This window comes from Astyanax mexicanus, chromosome 2 (assembly GCF_023375975.1).
Source record: "Astyanax mexicanus isolate ESR-SI-001 chromosome 2, AstMex3_surface, whole genome shotgun sequence".
NCBI classification, from domain to species: domain Eukaryota; kingdom Metazoa; phylum Chordata; class Actinopteri; order Characiformes; family Acestrorhamphidae; genus Astyanax; species Astyanax mexicanus.
Window position 1 is genome coordinate 68,205,650 of NC_064409.1, and position 14,559 is coordinate 68,220,208.

Sequence of the window (14,559 nt, forward strand, 5' to 3'; positions counted from 1 at the left end):
TGCCTCTAATGCCTTTTCTGCGGCGTCTTACCTGGCACTCAATTACTCATCAGTTCATTCTTAAAGCTGTTTTCATTCCCGGTACATCTAACCCCATAGCTGACTCTCTTTCTCGTTTTCATTTCCAGAAATTCAGGACCTTGGCTCCTCACTCAGACTCGCATCCAACTCCAGTACCACCCTATTCGGAAACCATCTTCCCTCTCCACACGCCTTCCACCAGCTCACACAGCAATCTCAGGATCTCATCATAAATGCTGTTTCTCCCAACACTCTCTCGACTTACTGGACAGGTTGGTTATGTTTTCGCCGGTTCCATCTCCTTCTCTCCATTCCCTTTCCAAACTTCGACTTATACACTACTGCCAATTTCCTCACCTTCTCCAGCTCCCGTCTTTCCATCCGTTCATCCACCCTCAAAGTCTATCTGGCAGCTATTAACTTCTTTCATAAACTCCTCTTCGGCTCACCACATCCTTTTTCTGGTCATCACCAAATCTCACTACTCCTGAAAGGCATTAAGAGAAATGAACCTTCTCTCATACGCCAACGTCTACCTCTCACTTCTCACATACTCGCTTGCTGTCTCTCAACCCTACGGTCTGGTCATGGGCGTGGTAGTGGGGGGAAAAGTGGACCTGACTACCCAGGGCCCAAGTAGGGAGAGGGGCCCATAAAAATCCTGATTTATTCATTTATTTTTAAGTGGTATTTTTATTATTGAATTGGGCCCTCTAATTAACTATTTATTAATTAATCTATCAAAAATTATTGATAACATCTACTGAGAGAATTAACTTTAGTTACAGTCCTCTCAACATATGGGACATTCTGGGAGCCCCCTCCTGGAGGCGCAAGATGGTTTGGTCCGCCCGACAGCGACCCGGCTACAGGTGTACCGTCAGTGAGCCCAGATTAAATGACCTGGAGGGGGGGGTTAGAGACTTCATGCTGCCCCTAAAACAGAAATCAGGTTATCAGAAGAAGAAAGAAAGAAGGCCGAGTGAGGGGAGGCAGCTGTTGACGGCTTTCTTTCCCAAAGGTGAACAGAGTTTGCTTGTTATGCTAAGTGTAATTAAAGTTAATGTAGTCCTCTCCACACAGCTGCTGCTGATGTCTGTATGCTCACGTGAAGCCGTTAGCTTAGCAAATTACCAACCAGGCTGCTGCTGCTGTAAGAATAAAGGTAATTCTGAGCCGCGTAAGGTTAGATATCGACATTAACCGGTCTTAGAAACTCCCCCTTACGTTGGTATGTTGGTTCAAGAGAGAGAGAGAGAGAGAGAGAGAGAGAGATTTATTATAAGTTATAAGTAAGTTATTATTTTGGTTCAGTGCGTGTGCTATAGCCTATTGTCTACTAACACAGCAGAGCTGAAAGAGAAACAGTGCTGAGACTTAATAAATGATCCACCTAGCAATATTTCTGCTGCATATATCAACGTGTAAATAGCCTACCAATATCTCTGTAGGTGCGAGTACACACTAGTAATATATTAAGCAATAAAGCAATTGATTATTTTTGTCTGGTAAAAAGCCTTAGCATTGCAGTGCAGTGCTTAAAAAGCTATTATCAACGCTCAATAAATTCATGATGTTACCAAAGCCAATTAATAATCATGTTAAATAACTGTGATCTCAATATTAATCAAAAATAATTGTGATCATGATTTTTGCCATATATTTTTGCCAGAGATTGTAGCTTAAAACTTTATAAATGCTTTTTATTTTAGATAAATACCGCTTTTTTGCTCACGTTCTTCATGTACTTGATAGGGGCCCACTGACATTGCGAGTGTACAGGGCCCAGAATTTGCTGCTACGCCCCTGGGTCTGGTCAATATTCCCCTTTCACTTCCGCTACTTTAGAAGCTATGTTTTTATTAGCCTTCTTTGGATTTCTCCGAGGATCAGAATTTACTTCCCCTCTAAACACCTTCCATCCCTCTCTTCACCCCTGCCTGTCCGATGTCACTGTCTTGGATACAAACACCCTTGTTTTTAACATAAAACGAAGCAAAACTAACCAATTCGGCGCTCAAACTCCAGTTTTCATTTTCAAACTTCACTCACCTCTTAGCCCCTACGAACCTCTTCTGCACTACCTCCAACTCCGTTACTCCCAAGGCGCTCGCCCCCTCGATCCTCTGTTTATCTGTGAAACCGGCTCTCCTGCTACCAGACACTGGTTCCATTTACATCTCAAGAACATCCTCTCCCTCAGCGGTTTTAATCCCACTCATTTCTCGGCGCACTCATTTAGGATCGGAGCAGCCACTACAGCTTCTCTCCAGGGCTTACCAGACCACACTGTTCAAATCCTCGGCCGCTGGTCCTCTCAAATTTATCACAGCTACATCCGTACTCACGCTCAAGACCTGTCCTCTGCGCACGAACGTCTAGCTGCTATTTAATTCTTATTTCTCTTTTTCTTTTTTTTTTGTTGTCGTCTTGCAGCCTTGTCATGGTCCACATCATTTTTGGGGGGACCAGGCTCAAGTTCATCTCAAGCAGTACCGAACTGCACCCAAGCATTAACTGAACTGTACCCAAGCATTAACAGAGTTCACATCTCCCCCCCCCCCCTTCCCCCGCATCGCTCGGCGCAATTCATTATAGCAAACTAGGAAAATGTTTAAATTAATGCTACAAATTGTATGCCAAAAATGAGTTTGACCACAAAAAAACATGAAAAATGTATAATAATATTTAATTGTCAAAAAGGTTTGGGGTCCAATGGCACCCAATCCCAGGAATGACCCTGGAACTCATCGGGTTACAAGTTAAAAATATGGATATCATTAACTGTAACTGTTGAATGAACAAAATGTTATTTTTAAACCACATATTCATGAGATTTACACATAACATATTTATTGTTCCAAAGTAACAGCTCATGAGGTAAGAAATTAGGTTTGTAAATCAGTAATCATTATACCAGTGCTTATCTGTGAAAGGCTGATAATTTTATAAATATATATATATTTTTCACATTCGTATTTTATTGCATTGTATAATAATAATAATAATAATAATAATAATAATAATAATAATAATAACTTTTATTATTATTATAGATTTCTTAGTAAAATATCAATTTGCTAACATGTTTTATTATAATATTTATTATTACAGGAGGCTGTGGAGAGGGGTTAAGTTGTTTATTTTTAAATGATTTCAACGGTTTTCCGTTATTTTAGTAATGGAGAGACTGCGGGCGGTCGGTGGCCAAATAGAAGATCTTATACAGAGTCTCACCCATTTACACCAAAGAGCGATAGAAATACTTCAAATTTTGCATCAAATTAATCAACTGATTTTAGACCTTCTTAATATTCTTTCGGGAATCAATAACAGGTATGTGCAGCGATTTAGGTAGGAAGTGCTCATCAGCTTACAAGAGTTTAAACTATGATTATAAGTAACTGGTGAATGAACAAAATGTTATTGTTAAACCACACATTCATGAGATTTTCTCTAATAGATAATATATTTATTGTTCAGGGGTCAGGGTCGCCTCCCTCAGCGAGTGCTATTGGCTTATATTGTCAGGGTTTGTGACGGACCGCCTAGGAGGCGGAGAAAGCCGGAGGAGGCGGAGAAAGAAGGACAGCAGGAGAGTTAGCTAGCTGGCTATGCTAACATCCAAACAACGACCGGGCTCTCCGGCGCTGTTTTCCCGCAGGCGCTAACCCGGGCAGGCAGGGCCGGAGAGCGGGTTGTTTGGATGTTAGCATAGCGAGCTAACTAACTCTCCTGCTGTCCTTCTTTCTCCGGCTCCGGGAGGTAACTCTGAGCCCCGATCAGGTTAGGTGAACCAGAACCACCCCATTAGCGATGGGAATTCCGTCTCCCAAGTGGCTCCTTAGATTTTTTGTGGTTGCTTAAATCATTTTATTACCAGATTATGTTTAAACTTATGTTTAATTAGTAGTGTAAAACATACATTAAATTAAATATGTATTATTTATATGTTTTTTGTATAAATAAATACATTATAAAAAACATCTCAAATACACAAACAGGTCGAATCTCTAAATGTGTATATTATTTGTGAATTCGCAACTATATACAGTGGAAGCAGGTGATGTTTTTTGCAAAGTTTAGCAAAGATTGGTATTCAAAAAAGGAGCTAATTTTTGAGGGGTTGATTCTGTTTCTGTTATGATCTGCCCTGTTTTGGAAGAGATGGGACAGATGTTGTTGCTACAAAACACAGTTTATGTGAGATCACATGTGTAAGAGGTGGGTAGATTGAGCACTCCCCTTCAGTGTTTAATGCTCCTTTGGTCAATGAGAATGTGAATCAGTATCACATCTTTCTTTTCAATGTTTCATTGTATCTAAATTTTGGCAAGACTTTTCTTCTTCTTTTTTTTAAGAAGAAAACTAACATCTCTGTGAATATGAACCTTGGTGATATAGTGTTTCTTTTTTCATACACTGGGCTTTATATAGAGTATAATATTAATATTATTATTTTATTAAGTAAATACTACATTCACTGTTGTAAATACTTGACATCAATACCAAAATCTTCTTACTTGATTTACTTCAATTTTAAAATCCTTAGAATTTCTTGAATAAGAAATACCTAAAAACTGTAGGAATGTATGATGTATATTTTTATGCTGTCTTCTATTGTGGTTTATATGTATCATCTTGAAACTTGAAATGAAATAAAAATTACACTTTAGAACTGAACGAGATTCACACTGTAAAGGTGTAACTAATAAACCATCTTTATCCAGTGCTCAAAAAAGAGAGCTCCACTTTTCAGTTTAAAAGCTAAGTAGTACTACAAATCAAGACAAATCAGGTTATGAGGATTGAAATTTAGATCTAGCTTAAAAGTTTAAATGTAGTCTCATCTCTCTTTTAGAACCCCAAATCAGAAATTGTTGGGACATTATGGAAGTAGTGTATATACAGCATTTTTGTTTTAAGTTTTGGGCACAAAAGCACTAATCCATTTTTTACCTGGAAAAAAGCACCACATATGATTTGAACAGAAGCAAATAAACGTAATACATGAAGTAAAAAATAACAAGGAATTCTTAAGTATGTTATATCCTGTGAGCCAAGCTGAAGAACAAAGTGTAGTTCCAGATTTCTACTGTATGCCCTCGGCCAGCATGTGTATATGTTCAGTTCCATCAGCAGCTCACCTGATTTACCAAATTTAACAATTGACCAAACCAGGTGTTGATATGATGAGAACTAGAAATAACTTAGATGAGGAGAGATTAGGAGATGTTTTAAGGATCACAGTGATGTTAAAGCATTATATTTTATAAAATTACTGTTTGTATTTATTGCAGTGCTAGTGCTTTACTGAGCTAATAAACACTTACTGCCCAGAAAAGCTTTTTCTTTAATATATATACATACATACATACATACACACACACACACAAATTAATACTTATTTTTCTTTATTCTCAGACAATAACTGTGGTCTGTACGGGTAAGTGTGTGTTTCTTTCATTGCTATTTCATTTAAAACTATGTATATATTTTTCCGTTGTATACTAATTAATTTTAAATGTATATGTATTTAACATTTGCTATAAGTCCTGTTTTCTTAATCACATTATCAATAATGCATTATATTGCATACATAGCACCTTTGAAAGATTGTCATAAGTTTGTTTAATACCTCATTTGTACCAGCAGCAACATACAAAACACATTGTGAAACAAAAATGTGTTTTTTAACGAGATGTTTCATAATGCTGTATAAAACTGTATATGTTCATAAGAACACTGTACATACTTATATAAGGCATTAAGAATCTTTATGATGGGACATATTTGTACTTTATACAGTGGCTTGCAAAATTATTGATACCCCTTGAATATTTTAAAATTTAAAATGTTAAAATACTTCTATCAAACATACCTCCTGAGGCACCATTATCTGGTCTAATTTAAACAGCTAAAAGTGGAAAGCTACTCAAATCTAACTATGGATTTTTCAGGGCATCGGCTCACACTGAAGAATTAAATACCATTTATTCTTTCACATGAATTTGAATATTTTATTTTGGAAAACAAACCCTGATTGACTGGCCACACACACACACACATACAAGACGTATCTTCCTACAGCCTCAGTACAAATCACTGGTACTGAGGCAGCCCACTACCACACGCTCATTCAGTCTGGTCTCCTAAGGAAGCAGAAGAAGCACTCAAAGAACTGCTATGACGCCACTGACTGGAGCGGACATTGAGATGGTGACTCACTGTTACTGACTTCTTGAATTTCTGTATGGATGTTGCTGCTCCCACAAAGACTGTACGCTGCTTCCTAAACAATAAACCATGGATTACTTCCTTCACCCAGGGAAGGCAGCTGGCTCGGACACAGTGTGCCTCAGTATGCTCAAGGCATGTGCTGTTCAACTAGGTGAGCCCCTCCAACATGTGTTTAACCTGAGTCTGCATCTTGGGAGGGTTCTTGCCACGTGGAAGACAACCTGCCTCATTCCAGTTTCCAAGAAGGCACACCCGAAAGAGCTGAATGACTACAGACCAGTTGCTTAGACATCTCATGTGATGAAGACCTTGAAGCAACTGCTGCTGGACCACCTCAGACCTCAGGTCCACCATGCTAAGGACCCACTGCAGTTTGCATACCATGGTAAGGTGGGAGTGCACAGTGCTCACTCTCACCTGGACAAACGTTCTTCGACTTCTCCAGTGCCTTCAACACAATCCAGCCCCGACTACTGAGAAACAAGCTGCTGAACATGGAGTTGGATATGCACCTGGTCACCTGGATCACTGACTACCCTACTGGGAGACAACAGCATGTCAGGTCAGTGACTGCTCCTCTGATACAGTGATCAGCAGCACAGGGGACTGTTCCCCCCCTTGCCATGTACACATCAGACTTCAAATACCATTCAGAGTCATGCCACATGCAGAAGTTCTCTGATGGCAATTGTGGGGTGTGTGCGTAATGGTGATGAGAGGGAGTACAGAACCCTGGTTGAGGAATTTGTGGTGTAGTGCAAGAAGAAACATCTGCAGCTGAACATCTCCAAGACCAAGGAGATGGGCATAGACTTCAGAAGGTTCTCTTTTACACTGAAGTGTGTTGGGGAGGAAGCATCAGAAAGAGGGATGCTGGACCACTTGACAGGCTGGTGAGGAAAGCTGGTTCTGTGCTGGGATTATAGCTGGAGTCCTTAACACCACTGGCAGAGAGGAGAGCCCTCAGTAAGCTGCTGAACATCATGGACAAAGATCACCACCCTCTGCACAGCGCCATCACCAGGCAGAGAAGTTCATTCAGTGGCAGACTGCTGTCCCAGTCCTGCTCCACAGACAGATTCCGAAAGTCCTCTGTCCCTCAGGCCATAAGACTGTTCAACTCCTCTCAGCACAGCAGACTAAGAACTCTGTGACACTCTTTGATTCTGGCAACTCTGGACACTCTAAGGCAGTGCCAGATTAACACTTTCTGAGGCCCGGGGCTAATTACCAGGATGAGGCCCTTCATATCATGTTCTGATACATGACCTCACACAAACACACTGACACATCAGCGACAGCGTACACAGTACCAATCTATAACAGACTACAGTTTGGTACCATACTGGTATTATGATTTCAATTCAATTTAGGGTTGGGCGATGTCTCTTTAATTGGCAGTTGACGATGTTTACAGGGAAACATCGCAATGGACGATGATATCGTGGGGGGTGGGTGTTGATTAGAAATAACTAAAAACTGACATACGCAAAAAAGGAAAAATAGGACACTTAAAAAAGATCATTAAATGATGAGGATAAATAAAAAATAAAGAATGTATATCTTATGAAGAAAAAAATGATTTAATCAATAAGATAATAAAAATATTTCAGATGAATAAAACAATAATTCATATTAAATAAAAACTCATTTAAAACACAATCAAAGGCTTTCTGTGCGCAGAATAATAAAAGTTTCAGTTTCAGTTAGTTTCAGTTTCAAGTCATTGAAACAGCTCACCAAAACCTCAACCTTAACTTTATATTTGACAATATTTGATTAAATTTACAGGTTCTTACTCATCTTCATTTATTTAACTAAACTGAGTTTTATATTTGTAGCCTCGCGCTAAATTCAGCTCCGCGCTGTGGAAGAGCGAGAGAGAGAGAGAGAGAGCGCAGCGCATCTTTGCTGGTGGTAGCTGCTACAGCAGGCTGACTACTCCACGTTGGTTAATTTGGGTGTTTTCTGTAATAATTCTGTCGCTCTTTCCTTTTTCATTGCTTGTAATTTTTGTTTTTTTAAATATTTTTGTCATTTGACATTCAGCGACCGGAGGCCCTAGTGGCGAGTCCCGGGACTGCAGCCCTTTCAGCCCATTCTTTTAATCCGGCCCTAGTTTGAGGGGAGATAAATCAACGCAGTGTGCTGGAATAAAGAATGCATGATAAATTGGACTGTAAATTAACTTAATTTGAATTTTTTTTTAAATATCAGAGATTTTAGAGATATGCAGTGCAGTGCAGGAGTGCGGGTGTGTGTGTTGGGCGGGGGCGGGGCAGATTACGGCGGAAGTAGGAGTCAAACTTGGTGCCTTAATTAACTTACGTTACTGATTACAAATTAACACATTAACGTTGACACCCCTGAAAATAATATAAGATATTCCCTGCCTCAGAGATCAGGTCACTGGGATATTGGTAAAAGTCACAAAATATCTTTGTCACTGTTTAGAGCATGGGTGTCCAAACTACGGCCCGCGGGCCATTTGCGGCCCGTTTCCTTTTTGGAGCGGCCCGCGAGGTATTTTAGAAATAGAATGAAGTTGGCCCGCTGTTAAGCAGGTTTTTAAAATGTGAGATTCAAAGTTTGAACGCTAGGTGTCAGAAACGGGCAAAAGAGTCTAAAAGCGGAGAGGGTGCGCATTTCTAGCGCAGAAAAACGGGCCAAAGAGTCTAAAGTAGAGAGAGTGCACATTTCTAGCGCAGAAAAATGGGCCAAAGAGTCTAAAAGTTGCCGTAATTAAGGAGTTTAATATTAAGAGACATCATAAAATTAAACATCAATTTGAAAAATCTTAGTTTACACAACACTGTCAAAGATAGTAAGTCAAGTAAAATGGTGTGTAAATGAAATAATCAGGAAAAAAGTATTATTTAAAGTGGCATATTTCATTATTTGTTTTTGTTTAGGAGTGTGGCCCGTGACTTCAAATATATTTCTCCTTCTGGCCCCCAACAAAAAAAGTTTGGACACCCCTGGTTTAGAGAGTGAAATCTCAGTTTATTGTCTGTATCTCTTTTCTGTCTGCAGGTAAATGTTCCCCTCAGTTTCCTCAGCGCTCCTGTTCTGATGGGAATAGCACTAAACCACACCAGCGCAGGACGACCCAGTGCAGAGTTTTACATCAGGTACAGATCTCACATAAAACATTCTGACCATATTACTTACGGTGGTTTATACTTGTTTGGTTCGCTTGGACCAATATAAACCTCACAAAAAATATTGCAATCATTCCAAAACTATGTAAACAAGGTGACGTATGGTGCATGTATGTTTTTCTTCTTGGAGGAAAAAACTGACCCCTGGTCCCTTAAACCCGGCTTATTAAAACATGTCATCTTTATCACTATTACAACACTTCTTTGTTATCTTTATATGCATTTTCATATTAACACATCAAAAGAGCTGCAATAACATTGTGAATAGCAGCTCATTCAAATTTAATTACCCAGAGGGTGCTCTTCCTGCTGGGCACTGTGCTCACACTAGTCTAGAGATAGTGAGGTAGCGGTCCACAGTGAACTCTCATAACAAGCCAGGGAAAAATGACTGCAGACAAGCCAAGTGGCAACAAACCTTTGTGGACTAATTTAGAATCTTCATTTATTGTGCTTCACTTCAATAACAAGATATCAAACTGTTTTTTTTCTTTTGTTTTTTGCTCGCACATCACATTATTTTGTCCATATCATGCACCCCTATAACATATATTTTGTAATTTGATTATTATTATGCTAAATGTTGTAAAATGTTATGTAACTTTACTGTGGCTGCATCCCAACTTGTGTCTTCTCAGATAATTGCAGTTCTATTTTTCTTTGAAACACTGTAGTGGTGTGGTATGTGGTTTGGGACACAGCCCTGCTAAACTAAAGTGTCATGAGAAAAAAGTTAAAGCACAGAAGCAACAGCAAAGACAAAACCCACACAGTACACAGCTGTAATAAAACCATTGTGTGATATAACATCCTGCTTTTGGTTAGTTTAGGTTTATGTTGACTCTTATTGTGTTCACATTTCAAACACACTGCACCAACACCATGGCTGTGTTCACACTTACTTAAATGAACCACACTAAAAGAGGAATTACACCAAAGCTGACAGGAATGAACACCGTCTTACTTGCTTTGTTTAATACACTCTTACTTCAGCACATAATGCTTTTGTTTTTATGGCCAGGTGTTCTCTGACGATGGAGGAGGTGAAGGACTTTTACTGGCGAGGAGGTCCAGAAGCTCATGAATCTACTGATATAGTGTGTGTGAATAGGGAGGTAAGGAGATTCTTAGTGTAGCTGTACAAAATGCTAAACATCAAGTAAATAACCTGTTGTATTAACAAATACGTTCAGACTGATCAGTCTATTTACTCTAAGAAAGGTAAATAATTAAAATTTGACCCTGTGGTAATGTGATAAATCACTGTTGTAAAGGCCATAGACTTCCATTGGCAACAGCGCCATCTGCTGGTTGAATTTATGCAGCAAGGTCTGCAATCCCTTTAATCAGCCATTATGACACTGCAAGTTTTTGGAGTAGGTCAGAGGAAACGTGCTCTCCAGCCATTCTTCTTTGAGTTTGTTTGTGGTGTGTGTAAATGAAGAATGGTGAGTGTTACCTGCCTAATTTCAGTTCAAGTATTTTTTAAGGTGTTTGTAGATATGTTTCCTACGGAATTTAAGTCATTTATATGTCTAACTTTGAACTGCTAATATTAGCTTTTCTAATTGTTTGCACAATGCTTTATGTTGGACATTTCTGACTGGTAATGCATTAATTAGCATTAATGCATTAAGTAGAGTTATATTTCTTTGTAAACTGTATATTTGGTGCATTATGTCGAAGTTATACGAAGTTGCAGTTACAACACTGTATTGATGTAAATGACAGCACTATTTAGCTAGCTAGCAGCCGTTTGTAGCTCAACTGGTGACCTTGAAGGGTTAAGGTGTAAGGCATGATTAGTAGTTCAGTTGATAACTACTATTATCATTACCAGTGCCTTAGTTATTTATGAGGGAGTGTATTGCCATGTATGTAGTTTATTTAGTTATCAGTATATTGTATTTCATATTATGTGGTCTGTATTTCTTGTACTTTCATTGTTACAGAACCATACCTTGAACGGGGACACGGTAAAACGCGGAACATATGGGATCTTGCCTAAACGACTAGCATTTTCAGCAACTGGCGACTGCCTATTTGAGTGCTCGGAAAAAGACTCACCATTTAACTGGAATATTATTTCTTTTTTCAGAATGAACGCCGCTGATATCCACAGTGAAAAGTGGAACTGTGTAAACTGTTTTTAGATTCCTGAGCTGAAAGCTCATCTCATGAAGCTCAATTGTCTTTTTCTGCGTTTTTTTCTTATCGCTGATTAGTTGCATACTGCCACCTATCGTTCAATTACCAAGGAGGGAGCCATCCAGTCTGTTTTTTTCGGGTTACAAAATAGTCTAGGACCAGTTTCCCAAATGTTTCGTAGCACTAAGACAAGTCTGAGATGGTTGAGCGAGCTTCACACTGAGCTCTCTCTCCATGTTTAAATGTTCTTAATGCTAAGAGTGAAACAGGACCCAGACCTTTACCATGAAATATACTATTTCTACTCTGGAATATGTTGTTGTTTGTTATTGTTATTTTTTTGCAAACTGTTATTAATAAAAATCAAACGTAATTATGTCTGATCATCATTACATTTTTCTACATTTCACCCAAACTAATTGGAATTAAACATACACCCAAGCATTATGTCTACATAAATAAAGACTGATACAAATCCTGCTTTTGTTATTATTTTTTCCTTTTAGGTGTGTTGTATTCATTCTTTTTTCTCTCTCAAAATTGGCATAATTTAGGTCTTTTTTATGTGTATTTAGTTTTTTTAATGATTAATTGGTAGGTCATTTAGCTGCAGGGTATTTTTGTGATAATGATATTCTTGGTGACAATAAATTAAATATTTTAAAGAATTTAAATAAATAAACTTTTGAAACACAATAAATACTATAGTTTTATATAGTATAACAGTTTAAAACATTTAGTAGAAACGAAAAAAATGTAAACCTTTGTAGATTTTAATAATTTCAGTAAATTACAGAGTTCTGACTTATATACTATGGATAGAAATTAGTGCTGATCAGCGAGAGCAGGCAGGCGCAGTTGGGGGGTGATGCAATTATATTATGTCAAAACGATTCAACTTTTTTCTTTTTTCAAACCTACCTGGCCTGCTCAATATTTAAATTGTAGTATTTATTATTATAGATATAGATTAATGTAGATATTTCCCCTTGTCTAACAATAACAACAACAATAATAATAATACAGTATTGGTGATAAAACAAGCTTTTTAAAACAACAAAGCAACAGTTTGAGAGAATTTAGGGAGAAATAGAAAGTAAGTAAAAAAAATATGATATACAAAAGGAATTCTAGTGATTACAGAGACTAAATTACACACAGCTGGACTCTATTAACCAATTAAGTGACTTCTGAGGACAATTGATTGCACTGGATTTTATTTAGGGGGTTCAGAGTAAAGGGGGATGAATATTTTTGAAGGTCACATTTAGATTTTTATTTGATTGAAAATTTGAAAACCATGTATCATTTTCTTTCAACTTCACAATTATGTGCTACTTTGTGTTGGTTTGTCACTTAAAATCTCAATCAAATATATTTAAGTTTGTGGTTGCGAAGTGACAAAAGGGGGTATGAATAATTTTGCAAACCACTCTGTCTCCACGTTATGTCACTAATAGCACCTTAGGATTAAGAACATCTTAACAGAGAGAGAGTGCCCAGTGTGAAGCTTGCTGAACCATCTATGAATTGTCTTAGTGTTCAGAACCTCTTGGGAAACCCAGCCTTGCTCCCTTGGATTTTTTTCTTCACTGCTATAATGGCGTCATAGGTAGCATATACTGCGCACCACTGTGAAAGTGTAAAACTCTTTCTTGGTTGCTGGAAGTGATCCATTTTAGTCATTGTTTTGTAAATCGTAGAGTGAATGTACAGCTATTGTATTGTTGAGGGTGATGTTTTAGTAATTTTTGGGAGAAGTCGTACATTTCCTGAAAAGGTGCAGGAGTGTCAATGTTTATTCAAAATTGACTATAGGGTTTTGATGCAACAGATTTTTCCACAACACAAATGAATAGTTATCCAATAACACCATGTAATCCTTGCAGAATACATTCCATGTTTCAATAATGTAAGTATCAAATTATATTAATGTATCATTTTGGAGTAAATTGGTACCAAACTAAACAAAAAGTCTATTCGGTTTTATAGGACTGCAAAATCTGTTTTATGGAAACTGAATAGACTTTTTTTTATTTGGTATCCCATTACTTCAAAATGATACAGTAATATCACTTAAAACATATACCTTGAATACATAAGAATTTGTACTTCATTTGACTTCCCAGTGGATCTATGCAATTAGAGGTATCACATGCCACAGTTAGTATGCACTTGCACAGTATATTAACATAGTCTATAAACATATGTACAAATGTACAGTTTGCCAAAAATAGAATAATACATTTCGAAAACCCCTTTTCAAATACAAAATAAACCAATTACTTTAGAGCATGGTTACAAAGCCTTCCGTATAACTATTAATGGCAAAGTAATTAGGGTGCAATTACGAATATAAAAGATGTTAAACCACAATATACAATTAAAACACCCAACAATGTTTTAACTTTTATGGAGCTTTTAGCTAATATGATGGCATTTAAAATGGTCCGACTTTACATGTTCTAAGTCTCTTTCATTTACTGAATATGAATGGAAATCCACATATTTTATGTTTTGTTTACCTTCATCAGAGAGAAAATGTTAAACTTGACTACCCTCTGATTTCAGCACCCAAAGGTCTGAGGGGCTCTCCTTTATTCTGATAGCATGTCTTGGGCACTAGTCCTGAAATGTATTTTACTCAACATAAGGGGCTTACTAGGGGAAGTAGGATTTTGACAGTGCGACACTGCCAAAAAATGACACTGCCAAACTCCCCCACAGACCCCTACAATGAGTCTAGAGTAAAATACATTCAGGACTCAGCCTAGAGCCCAAAACATGCTATCAGAATAAAGCAGAGACCATTTAGGAAATGTAGTGGAGTTAAAGTAAAAGTGCTCCTCCCAGTACTTCAGTAAAGATACACCAAAATAAAGCTTGGTCAAGTTGCTCAAGCTGGTATTATATAAATCAGGGGAACTTTATTCATCTGAGATTAGGGATGGAACCCTTCTGAGTTGAAGTTCCACAGAAGACCAGCGAG

General features: G+C 37.9%; 1 protein-coding gene and 1 long non-coding RNA gene across 13 annotated transcripts in view; one reads left to right on the forward strand and one right to left on the reverse strand.

The window, feature by feature from the left end:
- LOC111197040 (uncharacterized) overlaps positions 1-10,530 on the forward strand; it is a 113,417-nt gene extending 102,887 nt beyond the window's left edge. The window contains exons 1-3 of one of the 3 annotated variants that reach the window (XR_002652320.2): positions 5,429-5,467; positions 9,295-9,392; positions 10,444-10,530. This is a non-coding gene — a long non-coding RNA (uncharacterized LOC111197040). Of the gene's footprint in view, positions 1-5,428; positions 5,468-6,258; positions 6,824-9,294; positions 9,393-10,443 lie in introns of those variants that run through there. The other 2 variants (XR_007437878.1, XR_007437879.1) reach the window with 2 other exon arrangements.
- Positions 1-14,559, reverse strand: part of si:ch211-107m4.1 (heterogeneous nuclear ribonucleoprotein U-like protein 2) — a 129,356-nt gene that overhangs the window by 15,150 nt on the left and 99,647 nt on the right. The window lies entirely within an intron of this gene.